The sequence below is a fragment of the Anarhichas minor genome, unplaced genomic scaffold (assembly GCF_050575085.1).
Source record: "Anarhichas minor isolate MPS153535 unplaced genomic scaffold, ASM5057508v1 ptg000030l, whole genome shotgun sequence".
Lineage (NCBI taxonomy): Eukaryota > Metazoa > Chordata > Actinopteri > Perciformes > Anarhichadidae > Anarhichas > Anarhichas minor.
Genome location: NW_027466476.1, coordinates 7,512,408 through 7,526,253, shown reverse-complemented (window position 1 = coordinate 7,526,253; position 13,846 = coordinate 7,512,408). Strand labels below are relative to the sequence as shown.

The window sequence follows — 13,846 nt, the reverse complement described above, 5'->3', positions numbered from 1 at the left end:
TAAATAAATGGATTTTAAGATGCAGCCTTCAATTGGATCTTATATCACTCCCCCCCCCCCCCCCTTCCCAGTTCTCAAAGGAATTCACTAAAGCAAACCACAATGCGCTGACTCTTGTCTCCCTTTCTTTCTCCATCATGCCCTCACTCTTCGCTTGATGTTGAAGACATGTTAGCACGGGAGCCTCAAAGTGAAGACCATTGTCTAATCTCCCAACTCTCCTTCCAATCCCCATCATGGCCTCCCCTCTGTCTATCCTGTCCTTTTTTTCCCTTGCTGTCTTAGCACGTATAGGACAACCAGGAAAAGTAAACAGCTGCCTGTTTCCTTTTTCGGCATTCCTTTACTCCCTCTGTTGCCACCCTCCCTTCCTCCTGCTCACTGCTAAAAATACAGGCATTCACCAGAGCCATGAAAGAAAAGGACGTCGAATTGGTTTCCCCCCCCCCCCCCCCCCCCCGCCTCCCACCATCCTTCTCCTCTCCCCTTCTCTATAAGGTGGCCATTAAAGTGAAAAACATTCAGCCAAAGCAAAGATGTCGATCCTTTCCTCTCTCCACTGCTCTCCTCCTCTCCCAGCATGCTTTTTCAAAGTGGTTTGAATAGTGTGTCATCTTAGCCTCCGTGTTCTGCACATCAGTACTTCTCTTCTCCGTCCTTTTATATTCTGTCTTTATATTATTATTAACAATACAATTTTCTCATTATTTAAGTTTCTATTAGTCAGAGGGGGTTATGAATGGGGTGTCAAAGAGCTTACTGGAGTCACCGCCACCGTATTGTCTTTCCCTCCACTGAGAAATACGCTGAGTTTTCGTCTTACAAAAAATCAAATCTCCACCACTGATGTATCATTATTATAAGTATTACTATCATTAAGTGGGTTTTATTTCCCATCGTATGCATCCTATCTCTTCTATGTTATCATATTATTATCTTCTAAAATGTGTTTCTTATGTCTGGACGCTTTTAATGTTTAATGTTGTTGCTGAAATGTGCTTTCCTTGCAGCTGGATTATCACGATGTCACAAGATCACCTGAGAATCGTGGGAGCACCTATGACACGAGATTCCATATTGTCAGGGTTCAAGAAGGCCTTTCTGACCGGCAAGCCAGAGCACGGACCAATCGGCGTCCTGTGAGCTACAGGCAGCTATGGCCGTGCAGCTCAGCTGTGTGCGTGACAACAAACAGAGGCGACTGTTTAGCGTTGATGCTGCATTTGGATCCGTTATATCAGAACTGGAGGGTATTTCTTCACTGAAAGCAAAGAACAGCACTGAAGGCTTTTCTCAACGGAAAATGTATTTTTGCTCCTACTCCCTATACTCACTTTGGCAAGAGTTTGATTGACAGATGGTTCATCCAATCACCTGCAACATATTTTTTCAAGGTGCCTGCCCTCTTCCAAACTGTTTCCAGTAACAGGTGCTCAGATGGTTCTGTGTAACAAACCATCTGGCGGGTCAGGTTAGAAATGTGCTGCTATATAAATAAAATTGCCTTTGGGATTATTTCTGTGTTTTAGTCTTTGGCATTTTCTGAAATGATTGATGCTGTTGGAAAGAGAACATTTGACAAACTTTTTCCTCTCTTTTTCTTTTCCTTTTCTTCTTTCTGCAGATCCTTTTAGCCTCCTCCTGGGAGACGGAGGCGCTTGGCCCCCTCAGTTTGTTTGTGTCGTTCGTTCGCTCGTGCATACTCGAGAGCTCTCGACTCAAGGACACAAGCTCAGTTTTTGATTTACACAATGAAAATAATTAATTAAACAGCAGCAATGGGACCCTGGGGTTCCTGTCGCCGAAGGAGGGTAGGAGGGCAAAAGCAGGAGGAGAGAATGAAAGAATGGAGCTGGATGGAAAAGGGAGGCAAAGAAGGGACGGGAGGAAAGAGAGGAGGGTTGGATGAGAGAGCTAAAGGAGGACAGGTTTTGTGGCGTGGAAGAGACGGAGGACATGTGGGACGCAGGGAGGGAAGGGATGGGAATAAGAGAGGAAAAAAAGAAGAGAAATGCAGAAAGGGACTGAGATATCTCCAACGTTTGACACCTCTTCCCCGACAACACACAAACACATACACACACTCACCCGCACAAGGGACACGGAGTTAGTGTTAGCATCGGCACTGCCGCTCGCTCTATGACACTGTACATCTCTAAGGAGAGGGACTCGAACACGCGGGGTCCGCGTAGGTCGCCTTAATTAGCCACACATCCCGCTACGCAGGCTCCCAGGGGGGCTCTAACAGGGGCATGGAGGGTGAGGAGAAGAAAGATGGGGGGAGGCAGCAGGGAGGGCGGGGAGCGGGAGAGGGAGCGAGGGAGGAATGGGTGTTAGAGCAAGGGGAATAAGCCAGTGGGATTGGAAGGTTATTTAAAGCATGGCCTACAAAAACATTCAGAAAAGTACAGTGTGCGTGTTTGCATGGGTGTTTGTGTGTTTAGTCACGAGTGACCGATACCATGTGTGTGTGTGTGTATTAACTTTACAGTCAGGATGAACCCTGGGATCCCACGCAGCTTATTCAATAAATTCAGTATGTGTGTGAAGCCAGTGGGTGCATGTGTGCGCGCCTGCACGCATCCACGCTTGCATACGTGTATGCATACGAGTACGGCCTGGTGATTGAGTGTGCTCAGGTGGCCAGGGTCATTTCAGTGAGTGACAGAATGATGCTAGGCGAGGCTATACACACAAACCCCATCCATATCTGCAAGGCCTAATTAGCCAGCCCAGGTCATCGCTCAGGGCGATGATAGAGTGTTGAAGCACATGAACGCTCACCAAAGCACACGTAATGAACACAAATGCTGCCTTTATCCCACCGAATATCACTGCTTTTTGCCCTTTTTCCTGTAATTGACAGCTAGTGTTTTCCTCCACTTACATAAAACGTCTCATAACCTGGAGAATTACAGGACTATCCTTTGAAGAGGTGTCCCTTCTCCCTTTGTGCCTTCTGAATTGAATCTTCAGCCTGAGAAACTCAGTAAATAGTGTTTTTTGGAGGACTGTCACATGGGTCAACGTACTTAATTGGATGACGGCATTAAACTCCAGAGGAGGTAAATTATGGGGCACCTTGGAGACAAGCTGATGGATCTAAACTGAAGTTACAAGGACTTAAATCAAATTCATTCGGATGAGCCATGCTCCCAAAAGTATTGTCTTGGAGGATGACAGGTTTATTTTAAGAAGGTTTATTCACTTACAGGTATGTGGTTTGCCTGCAGTGAACAAAGCTGGCACCGTCCTGGGTTTGGACCAAAAAACAAACAATTATAATCAAGAATACATGTTGTTTTTAATTAGCTTTCCCTAGTACCTATCTTCCCTTCTCTGCCTCCTTAAACCTCTTCTTTTCTTTCTGTTTCTACTTTTGCTCCTTGAACATTTTTTTCCTTTTGTGCTGTCCACCTGCAGCTTACAAGTCTTTCTTTCCTCCCTTATCTCTCCCCTCCTCCTTCTTCTTCTTCTCCATGTTCACCCAGATTGTCGTCTCTCAATTCCAAAAATTCAAAGCCAGGTTGAAGTTTATCAGCTGTAAAAGCTGGACATCTTTACAGCTCTCACACACAAACCCGGCTCCTGCTTTACAGGCAAAATGTTTGTTTGGGACCAAATTATTCTTCAGGGTCAAGATGTGAGATGACAAAATACACAAAGTTAGAATGGCATTGTTGACTTTTTGCAAGCCAAACATGCTTAAGTGGAATTGAAATAGAAAATCAGACAATAAAAAAACAGAGTAGTACATTTGCAAGCAAGCAAGGGAGAGAGGGCAAAGAGGGGAACATGAGGCAGATGAGGAAACATAGAGTATGAAGAGTAGGGAGGAAGAAAGTAATTGGTGAAGCTTCAATATACTATAAAGCAACCAAAACACGTATTGTTTGACGTACTGTGTACATAAATGCACCTTTAGAGACACTTTTGGCCTCAATTCTGTATTGAGCAATAAAGGGAAGAGAGAAGAAGGAAGGACAATAAACACTGTCCATTACCACTGGGGTGGTCATTTCCTCTGCTCTTCTGTTAAAGGACCCCCACAGACTTTTTTGTTTGTTTGTGTGTTTGTGTGTGTGTGTGTGTGTGTGTGTGTGTGTGTGTGTGTGTGTGTGTGTGTGTGTGTGTGTACTTGCACTATTATCCTTGTGATTTTTTTTATATTTCATTCAGGGACAAATCTATACTCAGAGGATGAGTTGTTGAAATACAGTAGATAAAAACTCTCTATAATACACTGGAAGCTTGGGATGAGGAAAAGCAGAGTTGGGGGATAGCAAAGCGAAAATGTTTTGCAATTTTATGGAAATTATGAACTTCGGAGACACGATTATTTAAGACTGATTCAATTGAAAAGTCAACTAAACTCTTGTGCAGCCATCTGACCACCTGGATAATTGAGATAAAACTTAGCTGGTTAGGGATTGTTGTTTTAACGCAAAACCAAAATCACAAAGGCCAAAATGCTGAACTCAAGGCTTCAAAATGGTAGCCCACCAATGGGTGACGTCAAGGTGACTATGTCCACTTCTTATTTACAGTATATGTCTCTAATACACAGTATGTTACTTCCCCATAATAAAAGTCTACAAAAGCCACAGATGCAATCATAGAGTAATATGACAATAGGCTAGTTTTGTACTGTACTGAACTGAATGTTACAGATTGGACTAGCAACAGACTGAAAGCACTAATGAACAGAAGACAGTCAGAATCAGCGCTGAACTGTGAAGCCATACTGTATGAATGGTGATGCTTTCATTGACTGCCATACGTACTGTACAAAAGCGCCTTTAAAACACTGTGACTACTTATCTACTACGTCTCTTTAAACTGAATGAATGGTTTGAATTAGCAAAGTCATTTATGATATTAGAACCTGTTCAAAGCGAAGTCTGTGGAGGATCCAGAGTGACCAAGACATGCTTTTGATGCACCCCACAAACAAAAAGACACATATCTCAATTTAAAACCGAAACTTTCTGCACGGCTTAAGTAACAATAAGTTCACATGATGGGTTGACATGAAGTGTCATGTATGGTTCTGGAAAAGGTGATGAAATATTATGGTCAGTGAAAGGAACTCACTAGGAGAGACATTCAATGATGTGTGTGTGTGTGTGTGTGTGTGTGTGTGTGTGTGTGTGTGTGTGTGTGTACAGTATGTGTCCATGTGTGTGCTTATGTGGCATCAGGGGGATTTCTTTAGGATAAAGTAGGGCAAGTACTTTGGCCCTGGTTAGAGTGACGGGGCAGAGAAATGTGTCATACAGAAGAACACACACAAATAGACTCTGCCTGCATATATATATATGTATCTCGTACATGTACACACATTATGCTATGAAAGAAATGGGATATGAGTGTAAGGGAATTCTCCATGTTTTCCTCTCCAGGGACAAACACCAGCAGCAACACTGTCGAGCTCTCAGGGCCTCTCTCTCTCTCATTTTTTTCTTGTTCTGTTCCTCCGTCCGACTCACTCACTCACTTTAACTCTCCCTTTCTGGCTCTCTCTCCCTCTCACCCCCTTCCTTCTCTTTCTCTTGTTGGCAGAGAACCCTCTCTCTTCCCATCCTTCCTCCTTACTGCTGTGTTTTTAATCCTCATGTCTGCCAACAGAGACTGCAGACATCTTGGCCCCATGTGTGTGTGTGCGCGTGCGTGTGAGAGTTTGTGTATCCCAGGGAGACTGACAGCACTCAAAACAAAAGCTCCCTGTTGAGTTAGTTTGTCTTTACAAACGACTAAAACCAAACACTTAACCCCGCGCCCTACATCTTTCCCTCTTGTTGTGTGAATTAAAACTAGCTCAAATATTAAAAACCTAATCCTCACACCTGTGTGTCTCTGTTTGGAGCTAGATTTGTGATTCAAGTTTTTAAAGTATACACATCCTTCAGAAGGGCACAGGCTCCAAGGATTTTTGACAGGTCACATACAGAAGATTGACTGAACAGAACGTGTGTGTGTGTGTGTGTGTGTGTGTGTGTGTGTGTGTGTTTGTGTGTGTGTGTGTGTCAGAACTGAATATCTTTTAATTTCACAGCCGACAGTAATGCATTTCAAATGCAAAAAAAACAAAAAACTGTGCAACATTTGATTGTGTGAAGCACTTGTTTATTTAAAAAAGGCAAAGGTACCATCCTCCACACAAACACACGCACACACACACGCACACACACACACACACACTTTGTGATTGACATTCCTGAAATGTATGACTCGGTTTAGCTTACCTATGTAGGCTATGCAGTGATGCATGGTAAAGCAAAATGCGTGCGTTTTTTTAGTTATTTGCATAAGTTGGGTGTGAATTCACGTTTTCCTGAATATGTTGTTCATGTGTGTTTGTATGTGTGTGTATGTGCGGATATGCTCTATGGACTGTGCAGAAGGTCTTGTTGAGGATCAACTACATGCATGTCAAAAACGTCTTTATCGTGTCTGAACGCTGGGAACTCTGGGAGTGTGTTCACATGATTACTTTTAAACTTGGATTTCTTATTGCAGCATGCACAGTTTGTCTACAGTAGTGGCCATACAATACAATATGAATAAGCCATTTGTCAAAGATGCTGTAGAAGGTAGACAAAGGATGCTGTTTTCTGCCATGATCTTAGATTTTAAATATAATTGCTATCAGCACCCAGAATATGTTATTAATCAACGGGAAAGTAATGTAAGTTTATTCTCGCTTGTTAATTCACTGACTTGCCAGTTTGTAGTGAAAAAGCAGCTCATGTGGAGCTGTTAGTTTTGCTCACATTTCAGCTTAGAAAGAAACCAGAATCCAATTTGATTGAAAGCCTTTTCTTTGTTGTACAAGGATTTGGTTTAACTGCAGTGTTCAAGATTAAAGCTTACGCAACACTATTGATGATGATAAATGCATCAACACAGCGCTCAACAACTGTCACCATCTATTTAAGAATATTGTTCATATGAGAATGAGAATAAAACAAACTAGCATCTTAAGAAAAAGCATTAGCTCACTGTCACTCTGTTTGGTCCTTAACATGAGAGGGTACATGGAGACAAAATAACTGAAAATAAACACAAAACAACCAGAAGAATACAGATAACGGCAACAAATGACCCAAAGCTACTACAAAGGCATGCAAATCAAAGAAAAATGGATGCAGAACCACCACGAAGAGATAAAAAACGATGAAAAGTAGACTCATTGAGACTCAAGTTTGGATGAGGTGGGGGGGCCTCCTACATGTCTGTGCCCAGGAGCCCATTGTCCCATCATCCATTCATGGTAGCATTTCATTAACTCACTGTCATTCAGCGTTTGGAGAATATTTCCACTACCTCTTTGTCTTTCCATCATTTTCTCCTCTGCTTCAGAAACTCTTAAGCATCTCAAAAGTCCTCCTCCGCACTCCTAACAGTTCTTCACTTAGGAGCTCTCTTAAGCACGAAGATGCTTTGTGAACAACTTTTATCTTTCCCAGGATCTTGTCTTATAACTGGAAGAGAAAATTCTTAGAAAATATCCTAATTTTAAGAATTTTCTGGGAATTTCGTCACTGAAATCAACTCTTTGAACGAGGAAGCTTCATGAATACGGCCCCTGGTGTTAACTGCTCAGAAACAATCACCTCTCATGTGCAACAATTTCACAAATTTCCTGGAAAATTTCTGCTATGATTTTGATTTTGTGTCATCATCTTACACGTAACACGTTGCACAGAAATGCTTTATTGCTTTCTTTAAACAAATGTATTTATTTTTACTTGCAGTACAATATATTTGACGATGGTTCAGCTACTTACTGTAAAATCATTAAATGGCTTCTGTTGCTGCAAGTTAAGGGCTCAGGATGATGAAAAACTTGGAAAATTAGCACGCGCAACCACACACATACACAACCACAAAAACACACACACAAGCAGATAAATATCCCGTCCCTGTATGGAGTGTGGGCAGTGTATTACCCCAATTTGGCTATCGAACGAGGCCCATTAGTGTTAATCCATAGATCTAATCATGATCATGAAATAGAGCACTGTTTCCATGGGATCATCAGCCACACTCAAACCATGGCACATTTTCCTCATATATTAGAAAACTAAGGTCATCCTGAGCCTGTTCCACTTCCTGTTAGATTCAATTTATTCAACATGCAAAGTAATACAACGGCTGTAAACATAGCGGGAAGAACAGAGAAACTCATTTTACAAGTCAGGCAAAACTCCCGAGAGGCTGTAAAAAAATGACTAACAGTATCAGGAACAACACTGAAAACTCAACAAGGTCAAGCCTACTACATAAGCAACACAATTTTATGGATGGAATAAAGTATATAATTCAATATATTTGCTAGAAATAATAAACATAGCAGGATTATACTGTATCATAAGATGATATTGAAATGATACTAAAATAGCATGCAGTGAAAGATGAATGAATAACTTGTAATGATAATCAAAATGAATTCCAACAAAGGACATAACTTGCTCGAGGGCGCTTCAATGGCATTTTCTGAGGTAGAGGAGACACACACATGCACATCCAAACATCTCATTATATTTTATTTTTCAGAGCACGGGTACACGGCGGCAGAAGGGCAGGGAGGCAGAACCGAGCAGAGTGTCAATAACACAGTGTGATGGTGCTGTGTAATTACAGCTAAGTGATATCAGAATGGCCAAATAGTGAGAAATGCCCAAATAATGTATAATTACCGTATAATCAAAATCAATAAAGAAACAAATGAGCGCTGAGAAGCTCTGATCCAAACTTCTGGGCAAGTACGGGTGCTTTAATGAAACAAAAATGAGGTTCCCTGGTATGTGTGATGATGGAACAGTAATTAACATCATAATCAACAACTGGTTTCTTTTTTGGTCTTTTTTGGTCAACCTACATACATGTATACAAAAGTACTATGCATGCAAGACAGCATATATACATGCGCCCACCTCATAGACACACACGGCCATAAACACACCCACACGCACAGCGAAGCCTACGCTTCGGTTCTAATTAGTGCATCCGCTCACCATACAGCCCCTATTATACGCATACACCGTATCATGTCACATCATATTATATCACACAACAACAATAGGTAAGAGGAATCAATACACAACATTCATTGTCAGAGGAAGCAATCATTCCACCCGCGCATTCATAAAAAAAACACACTTGCTGTTTCATGTCTCAACCAGTAATATCTCATTAGAGATTAATACAGATCAGCTCTTTTAATTAGCCATCCTGCCCACACAATCGCTGATAAAAGCCTGAGATCTTGCCTGTTGTACGCTGGCAACGATCTGTATATACTGTGTGTTTGTGTGTGTGTGTGTGTGTGTGTGTGTGTGTGTGTGTGTGTGTGTGTGTGTGTGTGTGTTCTGCCATGTTTGTACAGGCCTGTACATTTGTATATATTTGTGCTTGCCGCATCATAATCTCAGCTTTTAGGCACCTTTTTTTTGTTTACGGTATCACTTTGAAGACAGCAGGAGTGTGTATGTGTGTAAGTGGATGTAAATGTGAAAGAATGCGTTTGCTTCTCATTACATGTCCTTGTGAGATAGCCATATCATAATCTGGTGTCCAAAGCATCACTTTCTGTGTTTACCCTGACGTCACTTTGATGAGTTTTTCCTTCAGGGCAAAAAACGCCTAAAAACCCCAAAACATGAAAAAATCTACCAAACGTGGATAAGTGCCAAAGCTCAGGGAAATAAGCAGCCGCTTAGAATCATCCATCTGAACACCTTTAACAACGGCGTCCCGATGAGCGACAACAGGCCAGGAAAATAACTTCCTTGCCTTGAGGCTACAATGTCTGGCACATCCCAAAATTCATCAGATGCATTTAGTTTCCCCTAGCCATGCTGAAGAGGACCAGGGGAGTCCGTGAGCAATTCATTAAAGAAATATGCACAGCATCAAGATTTCAATCAAGTCGTGGACCTAACGTTAGCATAATTAGCTATGTAGTTCCTGTCAGTGACAGCTGGGAAAATCAACGGTTACGGGCTGAAAATTAGACGTCTGCTTTTGTTTCCAAAATAACTATGAATTTGGATGGCAAATATTCCATCATTATCAGTACGTAAACTGTGTACTGTGAGGTATGTGCGGTAGGGGAATGGAAAGCTTGACATGCATTGCAGGGTAACAAGGGGAGGTTGGGCTTAGCAATTAAAGATATGGCTCCCAACGGCGTTTTGATATCCCTCCAAACAAACTACGGTGCATGCTTTACCATACCGTACAAAGACAAGCTCCAAAGTCTTGGAAACATCCGATGGAAACCTTCGTCTCATGCTCTTAATTAGAAAGCTTAAAGCTGTTGTGTCATCAGTTTTATTTCCCTCAGTGCCACATTTGGGTCACCCGTTGCTGCCGATGACGTCCATCAGTCAGGGCTAGACGTGGCTAACGGCTAGCTAAGTGGTGCTCATTGAGCTGGGGTCCTGCTATAATAGTTTCATGCAATATGAAGTCATTCATCAGCACTGTCCTCAAGCAGCAGAGAGGGAGAGACAGAGAGACAGAGAGGGGAGAGGGGAGAAGGAAGGTGATGAGGGACAGTGAAGCAGGAACTTCAGTCACTCCAACACAAGGTTGAAGGAAGAGATGGATGGAGAGAGATGAGGTGAAAAAGAGAGAGAAAGAAAAGAGGATCAAAACTCATCCACGTTAACAGTACGTTTAGTAAATAGTTTCCAGCTGTCAGCCAGCATGGTACATCTAGCATTCAGTATTTTCCACCCTGAGCGATGGGCGTTTGTATGCGTGTTGTCTGGACTGCATTTTAAATCACCTCATTAACACAGCATTCATACTAGTGGGAACCAGCTTCTATACATTACACTGGAATGGTACATTAGTGTTACTTCTTCTGAGAATTCATACTTTTTCTGAATAGTTTGTTTTACTAAATAGCCTGTATGTTTTTACCAGCAGATCAGAGTGATGAGTGATTGTACTGGGCAGATTCAAGTCTGTGAATGTGTGTAGGTGTGTGAGATAAAAGGTTAAACAGTTCATTAAATCTATGAGCATTACTGCAGGACAGCGGTTAGTCACTTGAAAATAGCACAGTTCAGTTTAACTTATAGACTTATATTTAATAATCACTTCCCTTAGAGTTGTTCCAAAATGCCATTTACTGTATCCATTTTTAAAAGAACCTTAAAGTCAATATTTAAAAAAATACACAAGAATAAAAAGGGTATATGTGTCTCCCTCAAAGGTGTTAGTAAATTCACAATAACTATTCATCCCCACTGTACATGTGTTGATCACAGAGTAGGAATACATTTTTTGACAGTTGTCCTTGGAGCCTGCTTTGAGCTAAAAGCTTGGAGCTTGTGTGTGAGTCAAACCACTGGTATCTCCTGGATCAAGGCTATTTCAGTTCATGTACTTCAATTCCCCTACCTGATACACGTGCATTGTGTTGTGTTTGCTACACGTGCATTGTGTTGTGTTTGCACCGTTGCCTTGTGCACTTTGAATCAATATTTCTCTGCTACCCAGTTAACCTCAGTCTCTGTTTGCCATCTTGATTTTACCTTCTTTAAGCGAAACATTTATCTCACCACCTTGTTTTTCTTTTTTAAAAGTCTCATCCAGACTTATCCTATTTCATCCGTCTTTGTTATTTTTTGTATCAATGAGACGACAACCTTTAACCCATGCACTGGGGTCAAGTGCTGATCACCCGACTCATTATCTGGTTTTACCCTCCCGACACAAACTAAACTCACAAGCTCAAAATCCACATACACCACTAACATAACCAACCAGGGCAGAGCAATTACCAAGTAAATGGCAAATTTAGTGTGACACACGGGTCAGTGCTTTCCACTGCAGTTTTTTAGCCCACTGTGTATGTGTAGTACATGCTCATGGTGTGTGTACGGTACAGGCTGTAATGTGTAACCACACAACCTCTCGTCTATGAATTTGACACTCCTCAGTATGTAAACCTAAACATACACTTTTATGGGTTAGAGTTTGCAGTTTGAAGGTCACATTATAAGCAAATCAGTAAATAGACTTTTGGTGTTACACTGTCGATGCAATACAGTGTTCAATCATTTATAGGATAGCTCCTAGAAACCTAGGAGGAGACACCCCATGGGTAAAAAAAATAACTAATAGATATTGTCATGGGACTTCCCCCAGTTGATTAGTTACAATAAAACAATTATAATTTTTTTTGGCATTGCACGTTTACTCAAAATGTATGTCTAAATATGCAAATGAGGGATTATTTTATTGTTCTAATTTCACATTTCCAGAACAGAAATCTAAGCATTGGATTAAACCAAGTGCAACATTTGAATCTCATTTTGTTGACATATTAGAGTTAAATGCTTTTACAGAGGGAGTTTGGAGATTTATTTTTATAACTCCCATTAATCAGAAAATCCTGTCAACAGCTGTGAAAAAAATAAATGTTGCCTTGTTTTTAGGAATAAAATGTTCATCAAATGAAGCCTATGAATGATATATGAACAAACTTCTCAATAAAACCATTTAGAATATAGATAAGAATGAAGCCGAAGAGTTTGGTGTAAGTACCACTGATTTCTGGCTCAGGGTGAAATTAATTTTGAGAAAAGCAGCCTTTAAAATTCTATAAACATTGATATCACCATGAAACAGTTGGTTACTTAGAGTAAGACAATTAGTTTTTGTATTACAAGTTTTCTGAAATGTTATGTTTAAATATACAAATGAGGCATTGCTACATGTCAGGCAGGAACAAAGCGCCCGTGTATGTGCTGTCTTCCCTCCTGCCTTTCTTTCTCTCTCCCTCCCTTGTGTTCTTTCCAGCTGCAAACAAGGTGATTGGTTTCTACTTGTGCAGGCCAGTCATGCTGCTCCTTGGTCTCCACACACTTCAAGCTGGACAATCAGCACACTGGGTCCAGAATAAAAGGAGGTAGCCTGAGGAGTTCACCCTCTTCGTGTTTGTTCTCTGCCTGTTTGAGCTGTGACACAGTTATTGATGATCTGTTAAGGTTTGTAGTGGGAGGTGGAGGACAGTGGGTGAGTTGGGGTACCCTTTACATTTGTACACACACGTTGTTCACCGTTGTCTAGATACTTGAGGATTATTGGCAGGTGTACCACCCCTGTATTTGTTTTGGTGAAGCTATTCTTTTAGATAAGCGAGTAAAGCCATGTTGTTTCTGTTTTGTTGTCAGAGGTTGGAGTTAGCCAGGCCTAGTTTTGTTATATTGATTTATATTAATTTGGCACGACCACTTTGCCCCAGCCTCTCCCACATTGTTTGAGAACCTTTGTTTGCAAGTACCTGAGTTTGAAATAAATCCCCTTAATTGTTACTTCTACTCTTGCCTTCTACTCTTAACAGGCATTATCTATTGCAAACTTTTCGTGACTTTAGGAGAAATCTACAGACGCAAACAGACAAAGTAATAAAATAAACACCGAAATGTGTATTTTGGATGTTTTCTTTCCACTAATCTGAAAGAAGACGTGGAAGCAAAATAGGCAGAAATATCAAAATTGACCAGTGCATAAAAAAACAGTGTATTTGCCTCGGGTGTCTCCCTGGAATAAGAAATAATAATAATAACAACAAACAGAAGCAAGAGCCATCCTAGTTTACCTGTAAACTTAAATGTGTAGGTGAAACATACATCATAAATATTTAATTGTTCTTTGTTGCAGAAACTTCTACTGTGAAAATAACTGACCTATCTTTTCATAATTGAGATTTTTATGGCCTTAGTGCAGAATAACCACAGCCCCCCGCAGACTTTTATGAACACACAAATACAAAAGGAAGAAACTAGAAGGGTGATCGGAGAGCGCAGACCTTCAACAAGGC

The 13,846-nt window shown here is 41.1% G+C and overlaps 1 protein-coding gene across 1 annotated transcript in view; it reads right to left on the bottom strand.

Annotated features, from left to right (window-relative positions):
- Positions 1–13,846, bottom strand: part of LOC142964558 (transmembrane protein 132C) — a 210,159-nt gene that overhangs the window by 87,911 nt on the left and 108,402 nt on the right. The gene's annotated exons all lie outside the window — the stretch shown is intronic.